This window comes from Lepisosteus platostomus, chromosome 6, assembly GCF_059453375.1.
Source record: "Lepisosteus platostomus isolate fLepPlt1 chromosome 6, fLepPlt1.hap1, whole genome shotgun sequence".
NCBI classification, from domain to species: domain Eukaryota; kingdom Metazoa; phylum Chordata; class Actinopteri; order Semionotiformes; family Lepisosteidae; genus Lepisosteus; species Lepisosteus platostomus.
Window position 1 is genome coordinate 19,819,208 of NC_142616.1, and position 17,622 is coordinate 19,836,829.

At 38.8% G+C, this 17,622-nt stretch overlaps 1 protein-coding gene across 5 annotated transcripts in view; it reads right to left on the reverse strand.

Moving 5' to 3' along the window:
- The window catches only part of pald1a (phosphatase domain containing paladin 1a), a 92,646-nt gene that overhangs the window by 27,856 nt on the left and 47,168 nt on the right, over positions 1-17,622 (reverse strand). The gene's annotated exons all lie outside the window — the stretch shown is intronic.

Consider the following 17,622-nt stretch of genomic DNA (forward strand, 5'->3'; position numbering starts at 1 on the left):
TACAATAATCTTGATTAAAGTCTCTTCCCCTCAGCTTCTATAAGCCTTATGTTACAAATTCAAACTAAAGTGCCTACGACGTTTAGATAGGAGTAATGACAAAAGGTGCACACTTTCAAAGAGAAAGCTAAAAAAATAAATGGAATACCATTCAAGCCCTTCTTCAGTCTTGGCTGGGATTCAAGAGGAAGCACAACACTGGCTCCTGCAACATTAACTGAATTTTTATTGTGACCCCTGTGATTATGGTCACTGCAATTCAGGGAGGTAAGCAGAAAAACAAAACAAATGGAAACAAAAGAAATCTCTTACAGAAAGCAGAAGACCACAGCCACGTGCTAGACTAAACAATATTGTAAGTCTAGGTCCAAGTTCAATACTTGGAAGTTCAAGTGACAGGCAGCCACACGGTTGGGGATGCCTATTACAGAAGAGCTGGAATTTCCATGTAAATCCTGGCTTCTGTTGTGGCAACAAAACAGTAATACAATTATTAAACACTTGGGAAAGTCAGTTTTAATGCGCAAACAGTGAGGCTGGTTAAAAGTGCATGATACAGTGCAAAAGCAGGGAAAATTGGCCCTGGTGTGATTGGGTGTGTGTGTCTGTGTCTGTGTGTGTGCCCTGCAATGGGCTGGCAACCCATCCAGGGTGCATGCGGCCTTGCACCCGTTGCTTGCCAGGATAGGCTCAGGGTCTCCCCGTGACCCTGATTTAGATGAAGCGGTTAGAAAATAGATGGATGGACATTTTTTTTCCTTCTTAATAACATAAGAAAGGATACACAAGAGCAGGCCATTTGGTGCATCTTGCCTGTTTGGTAGTTAGTAGTTAACTGATCCCAGGATCTCATCCAGTTTTTTCATGAAAGAAACCAGGGTGTCGGCTTCAAAAACATAGCTGGGTAGCTTGTCTCTACTCCCACAACCTTTTGGGTAAAGAAGGGTCTCCAGTGCTCGGTTTTAAAAGCACTTCTGCTTCTTCCTTCCTTGAGGAGCTGTAATGCACAGCCAGACCCATCTATATTAAAGGAATGGCTGGCAAGATCATGGTTATTATCTTTCCAGTGTTCACCAAGTACAGCTTTTCTTCAAATATTGCACCGCATTTCAAATGCCTATTTTTTATTCAACAAAAAAACATGACAATGGGAGCTAGGCTTTGATTGTTGCTACATGACGGGGCGCACAGCTGTGAGAAATCAGCCCCATCTGGTCTCAAGATGGAAGGGCTTCTTCAGGGATATTTTTGGGTGTTGTTCCGAAAAATGAATCAAAATGCTCACATAAAAGGATGGTTGGGGGGTGTGGAGCCTTTTAAGAGGCGGAGGCTCATTGCTAACGCTCAGAAAAAAAAAAGATCTTAATTAACAAAAGTTGAAAATAGCATTTTAATTAAGAAATCACACTCAGTTTCCACTCCAATTCTTGCTGTCTAATTTGTGCTAAATCTCTTTACCATACAAGTCTATAATTTCCAAATGCTGTTTTACAAGGCACCATCTTGTTTCCTTACACTAATACTATTTCTTTCAACAATATTATGCCCCAGTCAGATTAGCATTTATGAATGTCACCAGTAAAAAAGAACATTGTTTGACTATCCTCTTCGGCTAGAGCTTTAGAATTAGGATCATATGGTTTTATGGTTTAATCAGATAGGATATGACTATAAAATACCCTCTCAGTTGTTACGAAAGATAAAGAACTAAACTCACTTACTGAAGATACAGTGACTCAAAAGCCCGGGATCAGCCAAAAAGCGGGTTAATGAGAGATGAAATGTGATGATGTCCATCCATACAAATTTATAACCGCTTCATCTGATTCAGGGTTGCAGGAGAGCCATAGCCCATCCCAGGAAGCGATGGTGCACGTCTGGATACAGCCTGGACAGAATACCTGTCCATCTCAGGGCAAACACACACACTCACACAGTCTTTGGACTGTGGGAGAAAACCTGAGCACCCAGAGGAAACCCATGTGAACACAGGGACAACACACAGACTCCACAGTGAAAGAGGGCAGTGCCAAACACTGTGCCACTGTTCTTTCCCATATGTGTCCATGGATAGAAGCATTTTCCTCTGGAGTTTTCTGTAAAGGTAAAGATTTAATTTCTGACTGTTCTGAATACATGCATTTCCAAAAGAGACATGCAGTTTGTTGTAAACCGTGCTGGTCATTGCGCAAGAAGATTCCCCGTTACAGAGCTGATCTCGAACATTATGCACAATACAGAGACATGTCTGATAAAGCAACACAATTTCCAAATCAACCAAGGTTCATTTTGCAGATGAAACCTCACTGACTGATATGCAGAGAGGACAAAATGCACAAAAATCAGCTTGAGAGGGCTGACATGTCTCCTGACTTGGTACAAGAGGAAGAACGATTCAGCAAGAATTTTGAAGCCCCTGTGAGGTTCAGTGAATTTTGAGTGGTGTAAAACAGCAGAGGTAATGAAAAGTCAGCGCTTGAAACTGATATAAATTACAGCTTCCCAGTATTGTATGAAGCATCAAACAGTATGGACCTGCATTCCAAATGTTTTAAAAGAAAATAGTAGTTTTTAGCAGTGCCTGTAGCAGGTAGAACTGTGCTCACTGCGATGTTATTGCTGTGTCCGTTCACTGTGCTCCTTGATAAAATGACAAGCCTAACTTACAAAACTCCATTTACATCCATGTGTTTAATTTCTAAGAACTTCAATAAGAAAAACAGACACACAAAGGAATAAACTTTAAAACAACTGAACAAAAGCATTCAGTATTTACTTTTCCTGTGACCTTCAGCACATATTACAAAATGTTGAAGACATTGCTGTTACGTTATTTGAATATCACAGCTTTTTTCTTGCTGTTTTCAAATTACCTAAAGCAGGGGTTCCCAGTTTGAGCCCTGTAGGCCCACATACCTGCTAGTTTTCCAGCTTAATGATCAAATAGAATGTAGCAGACGTGGTCGCTCCAATAAAGGTTCAAAGATGTGTAACTTTTTTCTAGTCAAAATTGTGAACTCTAATTTTGTTTATGAAAGAGTTAAATGGCGGCCTCCAGCATACAAGAGCTGAAAACAGTCAAACTCTTCAAATTAATCCGATAGTTAAGTCAACTAAGGGCTGGAACAAAAAGCAGCAGGTGTGTGGTCCTCCAGGTTCAGAATTGGGAAACTCTGACCTATTGCACTTCTGTATTGTAACAACTCACTAGTGCAGCTTAGTAACTCTTCTGCTTTCAGCAGTTAGTTCCACATACACGTTATTAGTACTATCCCTGTCTAATGAATTTGTAGGGCTGTCCAATGAATTTTTATCATAATGAAACTCAACGCTGGTTTCAAATTGAAAACCCATCTGCTCCAAGCTGCAGCTTTCAAGAAATACCTTTTTCTACAACCTATCAAAGACGGGATGCTTATTGAGAAAACATCTGCTTTAAGCAGAATAAATTACACGTGCTTTCAATTACGCCAATAATTGAGATGCCTTGCAGCTTGAATTTCATTGCACTGATTGTGTACACTACTCACTAATATTTCCCCAAGTCTAATTCACATACGCAATCAATGTCGACTCTTTTCTTGCTACATGTGATGTAATAGTTTCACATTAAGTTTTTCGAAAACGTCCATAGAAAACACATTCTTTCCCCCATCTGTTTTACCTTATTTTGTTATGTAGCTCGTTGAATTCATATGAAATTTGAAAGTGGAAAATTCCACCCAAACTCTTATCTACACATATGTAATATTTTATGACATCAGTAAAGTGAATAATTAGAAACATTATGGATGCACCCTGTATTGAATTACCTATAAATTCTAACTATAAGATATTTAGATGAAAATGTGTCACTCTAAGCATTTTCATGGTTGAATCTGAATCTTTTTCTGTTTAATTTCACTTTGCTAGTTTATAAAATTTCTCATGAAGTGCAACATCTGAGAATAATTTGTAATTCACAGTTAACTTACACAGCTTACAGATGTTTTTCCCAGGTTGATTATAAATATGTAGACACAGAGAGTAAAGTAAGTAGATTGACATACAGAGAAATAGATAAATAAGAGTCCAGTAAGTTTTTAAAAGCAAAGTTCTATTTATAGTTATTTAAACTTATAGCTTTAAACAGTAGACACACCCTCCAAAAAAACAGTATTTAACTTTGCTGTGAGAGTTTAACTTTCAAAGAATAAAGACATCAGTGTGGCTTTTACAGGAGTCCATTCTGTAGTCTAGACTGGTAAAGTGTGTCTAAAGTTTGACACTATATATGGATGTGTCCTCTGAGCTGTGACGTTTCAAATCTGAAATCAGTGAACACTAATTACAGCGCTGCAACCAAAAAACAGGTTTTTAAAACCTTCAAGTTTATAACACATGCTAAATGTCTTTGTGTTGTTTTCCAATAAATCAGTATGGGTTTCTTGATATAATAAACTAATTAAAGATGTGAAGCCTATAATATATTCAGTAAAATAATTAAATTCACTTGGCAAAATAACACAGGAGTTTTCCTTTTGTGATACTATTCAATAAGTGAGTAAGCAGGAATCAATGACAATAATTCAAAACATTGTATGTAGCTTAAATCAATTTTGCTATTGGGTGTTAATTAAATTTCTAATTAACATTGTAAATTCTGGCTTGTGATCATATTGACAACTCAACTTGCTCTTTTATCAATGAGGTTCACAAAGGGACTGTACATCAATGATTTATGTTTTCCACAGAAAACGTGGAAACCTTAAATTATTTTAATTTACTTCCAACATCCACTCCTCAAAAATTATACACCCTGTTCCCATAAGAAGATTTTTCCACAAGAAAAACCCACACGCTGTCTAAGCTTATTGCTTCATTAGTTCTCTCTGTATTTTAAGAAGCATCTCAAAGACCAGCAGCTTGCTAGCAGAGCAGTTTCCCACACATAATGTAGTACAAGTGGAATACCCACTGCTGTCATCTAGGAGAATCTGATACACAGCTATTATTCATGAATCAAAATAATTCTGTGCTAAAATAAGTATAATTTTAAAAACCAGATCAATGACTTTAAAATGTTGCTAATAAAACCTTAAATTTGCTCTCTTCATATGAGCTTCTGTTATGTTGCACATCCACACTTTAGCATCTATGAACTTTTGATAGTGTATGAAGGACAAAAGTACACACATTTACTTCAAAGGGAATTCATTGGGGAGCAAAACACTAGCTCCTGCAACATCAACTAAACTTTCAGGCTCCATAAGTCCTGTGACTGAAAAGAAGAAAGATGATGAATACAATTAAAAACACTTTGCTATGCATACATGTCATTCGTTGATGTTCAAAATATGACCAAAGGAAGTAAATTATCCACTTTGATATTATGATGGCATGGCCACAAGAGATTTCATAACATAGTGCTATCATAACTGGGTGGTGGGCAGTGCAACACTTACAGTAGTTTCACCTGATAGATTGCAATCACTGTGCTGGCAGCACATTCTTATCATATGAAATGCGGCATATCCACACCCACAATCTGAATCTCAGATCCCCACTGGGAAGGCAGAAAAGCCCAGTTCCCCATGCCATTTTATACCTAAATAAGGAATGACCTGGATGGCTGGTATAGCCCCCATGTCTACTGCAACTGGCACTGTTCAAAACCAGCAGAGACTAGAGATCATGTATCGAAGCACATTATATATATATATTGACACCTTTGCAGACTCCTTAAGACATTTAAAACCACACTGTGGCAGACTGGTATAAAAAGGACTGTAGTAGCAGCATATCCGCCGCTAGAGGCCACCAAAAGGCCTATTTATGATTGCAAATAGGCTCACTGGGTGCTAATGTTTAAATTTGGAGATTATGCAGAGTTCCAATGGTGGCAGAGTTGGTTGGTAGCCATGGGGTAGCTTGAGAGTGTTCTTGTTATTGGAAGTCCTTGCAGTAAAGCCACCTTAACCTTATTTTGACAGCCACTGTATGTGGAAAAGACAAATTCTTAATGCAAGAAATTGTATATTACTAATAAAGTGATCTCATCTCATATTGTGTGCTCAAATCCCTGGGACCACCCGAGCCAAGGGTAGGTTCCGGAACACAAGCCCTTAGGGAGAAAAAAAGTGCAGAGCGGAGTTTTGACTATTATTCCGCAGATCAGAACTATGATGGCCTAATTCAGGAAGCAATGACAGTTGCAGTTGCTTTGAACAGTGCCTGTTGTGATTGAAAATGGCTTACAAAACTACAAGCACAGAGTGCCACGACCATGGGAATTGTTAGACATGAGTCACAATAATAGGTCCCAAAACAGACAAACTAGAGCAATGGTCTGTACAGTGAGGAACACACAGGCCCAAGTGCTGGGGGACTAGCATGGCTGTCAAGGTTACATTGTTTCAATTTACAAACATACACCTGTCCCTCGATTTACAAACGAACTTGTTCCTTAAAAAACTGTTCATAAGGTGATAATTCTTAAAAACGGATATTCCCATTACTTTACATGTTAAACCTTCCAATTCATTCCTGGGAATTAGAAAATCACCCATTACTTGTTCTTACCCGTGGACTGTCAAAATAAGAACGCTGTTGTTTGGTTTTGATAATTATCGTACCTACTGTAATATCTCGTACCATAGTTAACAAGATAAATAAGACGAGATAAAATGTGTAAAAAGTTGTAAAAGATTGCAGACACGATGAGGACTTGTGTTGTGAGAGGTCATGCTATGAGGGTGGCATCTTCCATTTGGCTATGAAGGACGTCCCTCGGTTGTAGCGAAAATCTCTTTCTAACCACACAAAAACGGGTATATAGAGGCATGCTTCGTTCATTTCCTTTATGAATAGTCAAAATGTATAAATCATCATAAATCAAAAATGTATTCATTTAATAAATTAAGGGATAGGAGACCTTGTCTGATTAAAGACCTTTCCAGTAGTGGTCTTTAAATCCCTGCTGGAGACTGAACCTGGAAAGACAGAATAGGCCTCACCTATTCTTCAGGGCCTGTTTGTCCAAGTACAGCAATGTTGAACTGCACCTTTGATTACATGGTCAGTTTCCACACTGACTGTGTGTCTGAAAGCTCTCTCATCTTCAGAATTATTTATCTTCATATTATTTAAGACATTACAGGCTTTAAGTACTACAGTTTGCATATCTATCAAGGTCAACAGTGAATGCATTGTACAGCAGATAACTGGTATTATGATGAATACTTAAATTATCGCCTGGAGCCAGGTTGCTTCTCTTGTTTTCTTGATCTCTCCGCAGCCGTTCTGCTAGTGAATGTTAGGCAATTATAATGCAGCATAACATTCCTTCCTCAAAACAATTTCTGAGAACAGAATGATGTTTAAATATTAAGTCATAAAAATACTTTTTTTTTCATCTTTGCTTTGATGCAATACAATAATTAAAATTGACTTGCAGAATTGGCTTTCCAAGTGGAAAAAACAACTCTGCATCTCCTTTTTTTAAAAAAATAAGCAAATATGAATGAAAAATAGGTATCTTACAAATATTCTATGACCCAATTGATAGTCAAAGTGCTGCTAGAAAATACAATTCAAACTCAGTTTTCTATTCTAATATGAATGCATGTTTTAACAACAAAGGATTGTAAAAAAACCTTCAGAAAATTAAGCCTGATCTTAGAATACTTCAGTTCTAAAGATATCTGTAATGTAATTCTGCATATTTACTTTGTGCTGACATATGGGCCTATACAGTTCCACACACAGAGGTTTGACCAAATTGGTACACCACTGAAACAGTATCATTAGCCATTTGGAAAAATGCTTCAGTGAATTGGGCACATCTGTTCCCCAGGAGAGTCTCTGTTCATTGAAAGGAGATGAAAAGCAAAAGGCATTTATCTTGGAAGTTTCAAAGGTAGTGCCACTGACTCCACCAGGAAAGTACGTTCTTGTGTCACACTGATAGCAGTGCAGGGGAGTGCCTCTGTTCTTTTTCTGATATACTGTATACAGTCACTCCCTAACCATGACAGTGTCTGTGTTGTGTCTTTCAGTGCTACCAAAGTGCAAATAGCCCAAACCTATAGAAATAAAATTCTAAAAATACACCCACTCACATCTCAACAACAGGCAACAAGGGGGGGAGGGGGGGGGACATTTTAGTTTCAGAAAAGGGTGTGAAGGGAACTCTATTTATCATTGATCACAAAAAAGTACTTAATTGTATTGTATGCAAGTTATATTTTTCTTATTTTTCTTATTAGTCTTTGCATGTTTTGTCTCTTGGTGCCTCACTACAATCCGATCCCTGCTCTCTCTTACAGTACGTATTATCCCTAGGAACAAACACACACAATTTGACAATAAGCTTCCTCAGAACCTTGAATGTTCATTCAGCTCACCCACAAATACTTTCATGCTTTGGCTTGAGATGTTTTTACTACAAAAAAGAAAATCCTTCAGACCACTGTTTAAAGGATTTAGTTCAAGCTGGTGTAGGAACGTCTGTATGCGAGTGTTAAGATGCATGACCTTTCTGAGTCCATGGCATATTTTTAAAACACAAAATAAAATAAAAGCAAGGTGGTCTTCAAATAGATTCAATACAATAAAAACACATGCACTTACTTTACATTTTAAATTAATACTTGTCGTAAATTGTGCTGTTACTATGTATTGAAATGAGTGCAGATGCACTGTGAAACCACCTTTCACAACTTTAAAACTTCACAGTGCTGAATCTGTATGAGGGCTCAGAGTTTTACAGAATACTATAGCTGCCGAATATCTGAAATAACTCCTTAATAACTCTGCCCATGTATGATAATCTATAGATGGTGATTAACTGAACTAATGATATTGAGAGATTCTCACTAAAACCTGCTGTGGATAAAACACATTCCTGTGAAACAGACATCCCAGTGCCACAGATGACACCATAAAATGTTGGCAAATAATCCCAGATTCACCTGCTCCTCTATTCAGCACATATACAAGATCTGCAACCCAGGTGAAATTACTTATTCTGCAGCCAGCTCCTGTAAATATTTCCTTTGGCACTGGCTTGTAAAACACTGGGAATTAGAAATTAAAATAACACTTTGCTCTTCTAACTCACTGTCTCTTTTATTACTGAGAGGTCCTTTCATATGCCTTAAGAGTACCCTGCATCTCAAATATAAGAACTTGCTTCACGAACACGAGGGTGTATTTAAAAAATATTTAACTTGGCAATCATATCATGCCTCAGTTCTAATTGGCCCTCTAATGTCAAACAGCCTTCCCAAAGTTACGATGTCTGAACCTACGGCAGCTTTCCACTGTATTCCTCATCTTCCTCCAACTTCTGCTCTGCCCTCTGAGGAATAAAGCCCCCCCTCCTTCTCACTGCAGCCCACAGCCAGTCTGCACTTTCTTCAGCAGACACCGAGTTCCTTAAACTCGCCCTTTCCTCTCCCTCCCCTTTCTGCCCTCACATTTCTTTCGGATTTCTTCCTGGGCATTCAGTCCGCAGCCCGAGCCAGTCCAGCAATTTTCATCCCTCCACCCCGTGCATCGCGCCTAATTCCGCTCTCCCTTTCCCTCATGTCATTCCTTACCTTCCTCAAGAGTCCAGTCCAAATACTCTGCCCCTTTCTGAAATTATTTTTTCCATTACTTGGTCCAAACCAATAGCCTACCATTAAGCACAATTTAATCCTGCTTAATCTTACTGGAAGATTATATGTCATTCTGCAGAAACAGAGACACCTTGCACAACTGCCTGACATTAGGATTTTTGTTTTTTCTAAAAATAAAATCAAAGCAAAATGCCATTTTACGGCAGGGAATGGAACATTTCTCACCAGGTTCGCTCCTGTTCTGCAAGAGCTTTATTATGAAAACCTCCCTGGAAGACATCAAGGAGTCCCTGTTTGTACTGTATTCGCACCACAATGCTGAATACAGCACCTTAAAAGATGACCTATGCACTGAATATATTTAGACGCCTTTCCTAATGCTATTAATTTCAGAATACAGACAACTTGGTCAGCGGAAAATGATTTTGTTCAGAAATGATACTCAGGAAACAGAAGTCCTGAGCTCAGCTCTAAAAGAAAAAGATTTCTCTCCTGCCCAAAACAAACATGGGACAAATAACTATTACTTCCAGTTAATGTGGCTTTATCTGATGTACATTCAGTATTTAAATTTACAGATAAAACATGCCCACTTACCGTTTTCCATGCTAAACACAAATATACTCATTCTAGCTATGTCCACAAAACTTCATATTGGGCTTTATATGGAATACAAATAAATCTATGGATTAATGTAACAATGAATCAGTTCAATTCGTATCGACAGCAAATTAAAACTGAAGTCCTCTCTAAAAGAAATATGTAGAAACTTACATTCCCCAATACTGTGACTTTAATTACTGTGCAGAAATATTCTATTGACACAGATCAACGAAAAACATCAATGAATATATCAAAATTAGAATATACCAGAGATTACTTTGAAGGCATTTAAAAAATAACACCTGAAGAAGGCTCCACGGCCAAAACGTTTTCTTTCTTCTCTTTTCAGCATGGAATAAACCTATTACTTGTCCATTTAAAAAATAAGTCCGTTATAGTCAAGATAGGGAGTGTTCATTTTTTCTAAACACAAAAGCAGAGGTACAATGTACGCCCAGCAGGTCAAACTTTCGCATGTCCATTCTTGTTAATATTTTCAGAAAATTAAAATTATAACGGTATGATGACAGTCTCATATCCAAGGCAGCAAGTCATTTTTATTCAAGACATCAGTGTTTTGAATAGTCATTTACAAGAAACGTTAAAAAAGACACTGCAACACCCTTAAAATACAGATACAGTAAATGATATTCTGCTTTTATTACACTTAAGACTTCTCATGAAATGAACACATTCTCCAGAGGACAAACCACAGTAAATGCCCTTCCAGCCACAGATTGACTGGGCCTAAAAATAGACCACTGCATCGTAGAATCTACAGCCCGTCCCGTGAGGCCAATGGGATTGCACTGGGTGCAGGACACCCAGCTCCATTAATGCTGGGCAATGGCCTCCTCTCGTTTCTCACCTTTCTTATCACAATAAAATACAGTAACTGCATTAAAAAAACCTTCATTACATAGGGACATAATTTCCCCTTAACAATTTTCTGACCTCTGACAGAATTACATCAAAGCCACACGAGGAAGAAGTCATTAAAACTTTACATGAATATTGAGATGAATATTAATAATTGATTCGGTGCCTGCTTCCTCATTTATTGTGATCGACTCAGAAAGCAGGGCGAAACGTGTTAAGCTTGGAGACAAGCCACTGGAGGAGTAACAAAGAAAAGTGCATGCCTGAAAGGTTACAACCAGTCTCCACTCTGAGAACAATATGTATGTACCTGCAGAGCATGCAGACATGCAGAGAAGTTAAGGTAAAAATAATTAACTGTTTTAGGACCTGGGCCTGTCTGGGGGCATAGAATCAAAGTATATCAGGCAATGAAAAGACAGGAGAAGATAAGATGGCTGACAATTGTTTTTCCTCAATTAACCCGGGCCAGTCCCTTGTCAGTCAAGAAAGCCCTATGTCAGTGATCTCAGGTCTGTCAACCCATTGTCTAAGCACGGGGATGGCAGCTCCTGTCCTGACAGAAGCAAAGAGGAAATTAGTGTCCGAATTCCAGCTTCCTGGACATCGCAGGACTGCTGTTAAACACATAGTAATGAACACAGAATATATCCTGTCCTCCATTCCATCCCCCACCTCCAAACACTCCTCCAAAAGCTTTCTCTTAAGTACTAAAGACGAGGAGCCACAATGCGTCTCCAGTGAATTTTCATTTCAGCCATGCTTGACAGAAGGAGTTCAGATCTGTGGCTAACTGTGATTTGGCCAAGGCTCACCAGTCAGCAGTTAAAGGTACTGTCTGTGTTGCAGTTCACCGCTAAGAAGGAGGTTAGGATTTGTTACATGTTCACCGCTTTTTTTTTTATTCTAATTGAAGGGTGCCCTTTACGTTTTCACCGCTGATAACCAGATACATTCTTCTCTATCAAAGACAGATTTTCCAACCACTGTTAAAGACCAAAAGGGAACCAATTGTGCCTTCCTCAGCCCCTATTCTGGAGCAGAGCCCTGTTTCAACACATCTGGCTCCAATTATCACCCAATCCTGCAGGCTCACAGAGGCCAAAGGCCCAGGACAGCACAGGCTGTGAACCTGAGGGGGATATTATAGGGCTTCTCTGCCGAGGCAGGGGTTAAAAGGGAAAGCTCCAGAAACAATCTGGAAAGAAACGATCAAACATGACCATTTATACAGGGAAGAAACAAAGCCTTCTTATTCAATATACTTTACGAAGGTGCAAGTGAGCTTAAAAGTCATTAAATGGTGCAATGTACAGCAAAGCACAGCCTGGTCTTTGTTTGGACGGGGAGGCTGACACTCCTCAGATTTGTACTGAGCCCTGGGACAGTCTTACAGAGCCTGCAGGCCTGCTATGTGGACTGCTGCCTTGTGGGAAAGAGCTAACACGAAGATCAGCCAGACAAAGACCTCACTGATCCTCCTGCAGAAGAGAAGGGTGCCCCCAGCTTACATAAGCACAGAGCTCTCAGACCTACATCCATCCATCCCCACAAACCAGCAGTTTTCTGCTATAGAACTGATTTATTTGACAGAATCATTATATAAACTGTCATAAAATGATGCATAATACACAGCTGCTCTAAAGTTGTTGCACTAATTTACATACAATTGCTCTATAAAATGGCTATAGTTGATAACCGTTCACTTCGTTTGCAAATTGCATGTCACAGTGGAAGGAATCTTAACTCATGACAAATGAGCTTTACAATGTCACCATTTCCAAAGTAATGGAGAAACAGAAGCAAAGCAGTCAAGAAAAAGAATACTTTGCACCAGGCAGAGAAGAAACTGCTTCTGGAAATACTGAAAAAACTTTAAAAATGCCACTTAAATGAAGGGATCTAAATGAACGGATTTGGTTTTGAGTCATGGCATCTGTAGTATCACATGAAAATATACTGTAGGCAATTGCTCTCAGGTTTACAAATCATGAAAAAAAAAATAGTAATGATAAGAGTACAGACAAAAATATCCTCTGAAAATTAGCTTCAAACATTTATCTGTAATATTTTAAAACATTCCGGTGTCGACTCCTATCATATGCATGGAGAGATACACGTGGATAGACGTGCTGTTGTGTATGCCCGTATACCCCTCTGACGAACTACAGTGGAGTGTAGCAGCACAAAGCCAAAGTGTGTTCATGACACCTGTGGGCCAGTAGTAGTACTGTCAACTCTCTACCTCTGTTAGCGGCTGAATCCTGAAATATCAGAGCTCCCCACGGTCTGCGTGGCTTTGGTAAGCCTTAGACCACAGTGTGCCTGTGAACACCTTCAACATTAGCACAATAAATACAAAAAAAGAGAGGGCTAGACAGCCAGGGTGAGCCTTTCTTCCTAGGTATCACAACATCACACTCTTTGCAGGCACCCATTCCAACGCCAGCAGCTTGTGTTAGGTTTGATTCAGGCAAGCTGGGCACTGGCGCACCGCACGCTGCCTCAGCAGGTGAAATGAGTGGATCCCAATTCAAAACCTGGTCAATTTTATCAGGTTTTAAAACTCAGCAGTAGACTTGATTTCAGTCCTTACTTTTCACCCAAGCTATACAATTTAATTTCAGGAAAACTAGAAACGTTATATCTATCCTACATAAAGAGAGGATTTTGCCAATATCCTTCATATAAATTATTTTTTCATATATAGGACATATATTTTCATATATATACAACATATGAAAATTAAAAAAAAAAAACGGATCAGAAAGCACACAAGCTTTAAGTCTTGATGTGAAAATAAAACTATTCCGGGGAAGCAGATAAAGCAGCATTCATTTTTAATAAAAGATAAATATTACATGCATCTCAAAGCTCGAATTTCATTTCACTGCAAAACTACTTAATCTGAAAATTTGCTGTTACCAGCACTAAGATTTTGTCCAACAAAAATATACAGTTTAGAAACCAAATACGGTGAGAAGCCCACTCTTCCTTTTGTAGTTTCAGTGGAGGTTTGAAATTTTAGAAATACTTAGAAGAACAGATCTCATATCCTAAAACTCAACAGTTCATTTCAGAAGTTAAATACTACACTAATGCAAGACATAACTTACGGTTAAGGTTACAGATTCAAGAGACCTCACGCTGTAGTTGGGAATGGATCTTGTCCACTGACCAGACCTATCAGCTTCAAATTAAAGATAATGAGTACAACTGTATTGGTGTCGCTTTATACACGTATAAGGTATAATTATAAATCCATTAATTAAAAATACTTTCTTATAATAATAAAAAATAAAAATAAAAAAGCTTCAGTATTTTAACAAACACCTTCCCTTTGTGGCAGAATACTTTAAATCAGAAGCAAAGAAAGAGCACATTTTCTGCAAACTATCATCCAGGCCTTTCACTTCAATGTCACATACTGATGATGACAACTCAGCAACCAAAATTATGTTCTATTTTGATTTTTCATGGCTAGTGGAATTTTTGCTGCCAAAGGACATCCAGTATTTTAGTGCCACCACCCTCCTTAATTTTCAGTATTTCAAGTGTCCATTTTAATGTCACCAGGTGGAGGGGAATTGAATCAGATATGATAGCAAATTAAACGTGATACTCTACATTTTCTTCTCATTAAATTGGTGTTTTCAAAACCTGTTTCCTGGAATTGTTTTACTTTTACACATCATGCAATCTATATCATTAATCAGACCTACGACACTAGTCATAACGACAACAACTGGTCAGAAGCACAAGAAATTTTCTCATCATCTTTCTGCAAAACCTAATATTGCTTCTGCTCATTGATCTGTTTGAGATATTATGCACAAGATCTTTAAAAATGGGTAGCAATTCCAGATCAAGTTTGTTCAATTTAGGACTTTCGTCTCCAGCTAATGGCTTGTAAAGAATAAATAAGCAGTTTAACTGAGGGTTGCAGAAGGAGCTGTGCACAGGAGAACATGAAACGTGTTAAATTCCTCCCTTCCTTCTGCACAACTTCAGTGACAAAAGTGATAACTCCCTCCCAATCAATTCTGTTAATGCTGAACGATTTCACAGGAAAGCACCCTGATGTCACAGAAAATCCAATCAAACAGAAAATACTAGCTCCGCCACCCAGAGACCACTGATTTTTCTATTGAAAAAAGTACAAGATTCCCTGCTTATTAAACATACAAGGGCGGTGCGGTGGCTCTGTGGCTAAGGATCTGCGCCTGTGGCTGAAAGGTTGCTGGTTCGCATCCTGCGACCGGCAGACGAATCCTACTCAACAGTTGGGCCCCTGAACAAGGCCCTTAACTCCAGCTGCTCCAGGGGTGCTGTATAAATGGCTGACCCTGCGCTCTTCCAAGCTTCTCTCCCTGTCTGTGTGTCTCATGGAGAGCAAGTTGGGGTATGCGAAAAGACAAATTCCTAATACAAGAAACTGTATATGGCCAATAAAGTGATCTCATACAACCTTTTTAACTTCCAGCTGATACATTTTGAAAAATGTTCATTTCCCAACATTGAACGTGCCCCTGACAAAGATAAAATTATCTTGCTTCTCATCACAATCAATTTGGCAAGATATTTAATCTGCATGTGTTGGAAGAATGCCAGTGCACATCTTGTGGGCTGCTAAGATAACTAAGAACTAATTCTGAGCTGTTATATAGTGATTTTCCTCTGTGCAATACACATAGGACATTCACCCTTATATAGGGTATAGGGTATAGAGTGTGTAGGTTCTTTACCCCCCACTGAATCATATGACCCATCTGGGAGCAGCACACCTATTGTTCTCCATTGTCTGACTAGGCAGGCCTTAAAAATACAATATAAGCACCTTCTGCAACAGTGTCCCCTGTCACCACAATGGGGTGTCGGGTTTAAATTCCTACTTCAGAGTTCCTGTACAAAAACAGTTGTGTCATCAGTGGTCCCAGTGTTTCTGGGTCACTTAATCCTGGACACCATTTTGTCTCCAGAGAAGATGGAGCCAAATTTCTTTTAAACCAACGGGATTAAATTATTTCCTGCACTGAAAATATGTACCAGAGCTGTGTAGATGGCAGATTCTTCAAGGTTATTTCTCAAGCAGTTGTATTTGCTGCATAGTCTCTTGTGCAGATAACCTAACTTTATAAGGTTGCTTTAATTAAATGATTTAGGATATAGACGTTTCTTGTGACCTTTAAGATGCTCTTTTATAGTTTGTCAATGAAAGCAAATAAACTCAGCAGAGAATTGACTTCAACTGGAGAGGTATGCATCAACAGTTTGAACACAGAAAACTCAAGGTAATATGAGAAATATGGGGAAAAAGGAAAAACTTAATTCCCATCTCATTATAGTAATAGCAGATTTGAGAGAGAAAAACTGAATTTCTTTAAATGCCATATCAGTGTCTTATATGCAGGATCACACACAGAGCAAACAGCAATAAAGCACACCCAATACCTAGCACAGAATCCAAAATCTTTTGATTTGAATTTATTCCTGGTTTGACATGAGAAGGTCCTGTGAAAATGTTTCATCCTGGTTGAAAGCTTTTCAAGTTCAGAATGTATGTCTTTAGTCATGACTCCCCTGTGATAGATTGTAAGGTGTTCAGTGATTCAGCCTGTAATTTTAGAGATGCAGTAAATCTAACAGACAGTATGCAGCCTTGTTTAAATACAAGCAAATCACAGCATCCGACACATGGACGAATTAAGTGTCCTGTCAGATTTTATTACAAATCTACAAATGTTTTGCAATTGCAGGTGCTCTTCAAAGTTAAAAAAAATGCCTGGAAAGCAAACTCTGTTCAACAGCATTATCTCACTGCTAACATCTCCGTACTTGTTGGCCAAGCAGAATCTCAATTCCGCATGGCAGTGCACTTAAACCCGAGGACAGGAGGAACTTCTGTACACGTAGGGTTATAGCAGTATCGAACAAGCTCAAAACGTCAGGAGAGACATTTAGAACCAAAGCTACTTCTTGGACAGGATTGTGGGAGTATGAAACAAGCAACCCAAACCTGCTGTTGAAGCCGAAACACTGGCTGCTGTGAAGAAACAGCTGGATGAGCTCTTCAGATCCCTGGATCAGCTACTAGCTACCAAATGGGCTAGATTGGCCGAAATGCCCCCTCTTGTTTATAACAATTCTTATATTCCTTAAACACCACCAATCTTATTCAAACATCAGGCGCTAAACATTTCCAGCCAGTGCCTGAGCACAACTTTTTCGCAAACTGGCAATCCCTTGTAGAGCCTCCTAAACATTTTGTGTTGAAGCTAAAGTATACAGATCCAATGCATTGTCACTGATGTTGTAGAATTTGGAAGCTTTTACAACATAGTTTCTTCCGACACAAAGGAATGTGTGACGCTGTGTACGAGCCTGTCACCTGCTTCCACAGATCAGAATGTATTTAAAAAAGAAGATTTAAAAAAACTCGCATCGCACAAGTCTACATGTGTGCACTTTGGACGCCGTGAGCAACCATTTTTGATATTGCAACTTGAGGATGATAACATACTTCCAAACACACTACTTC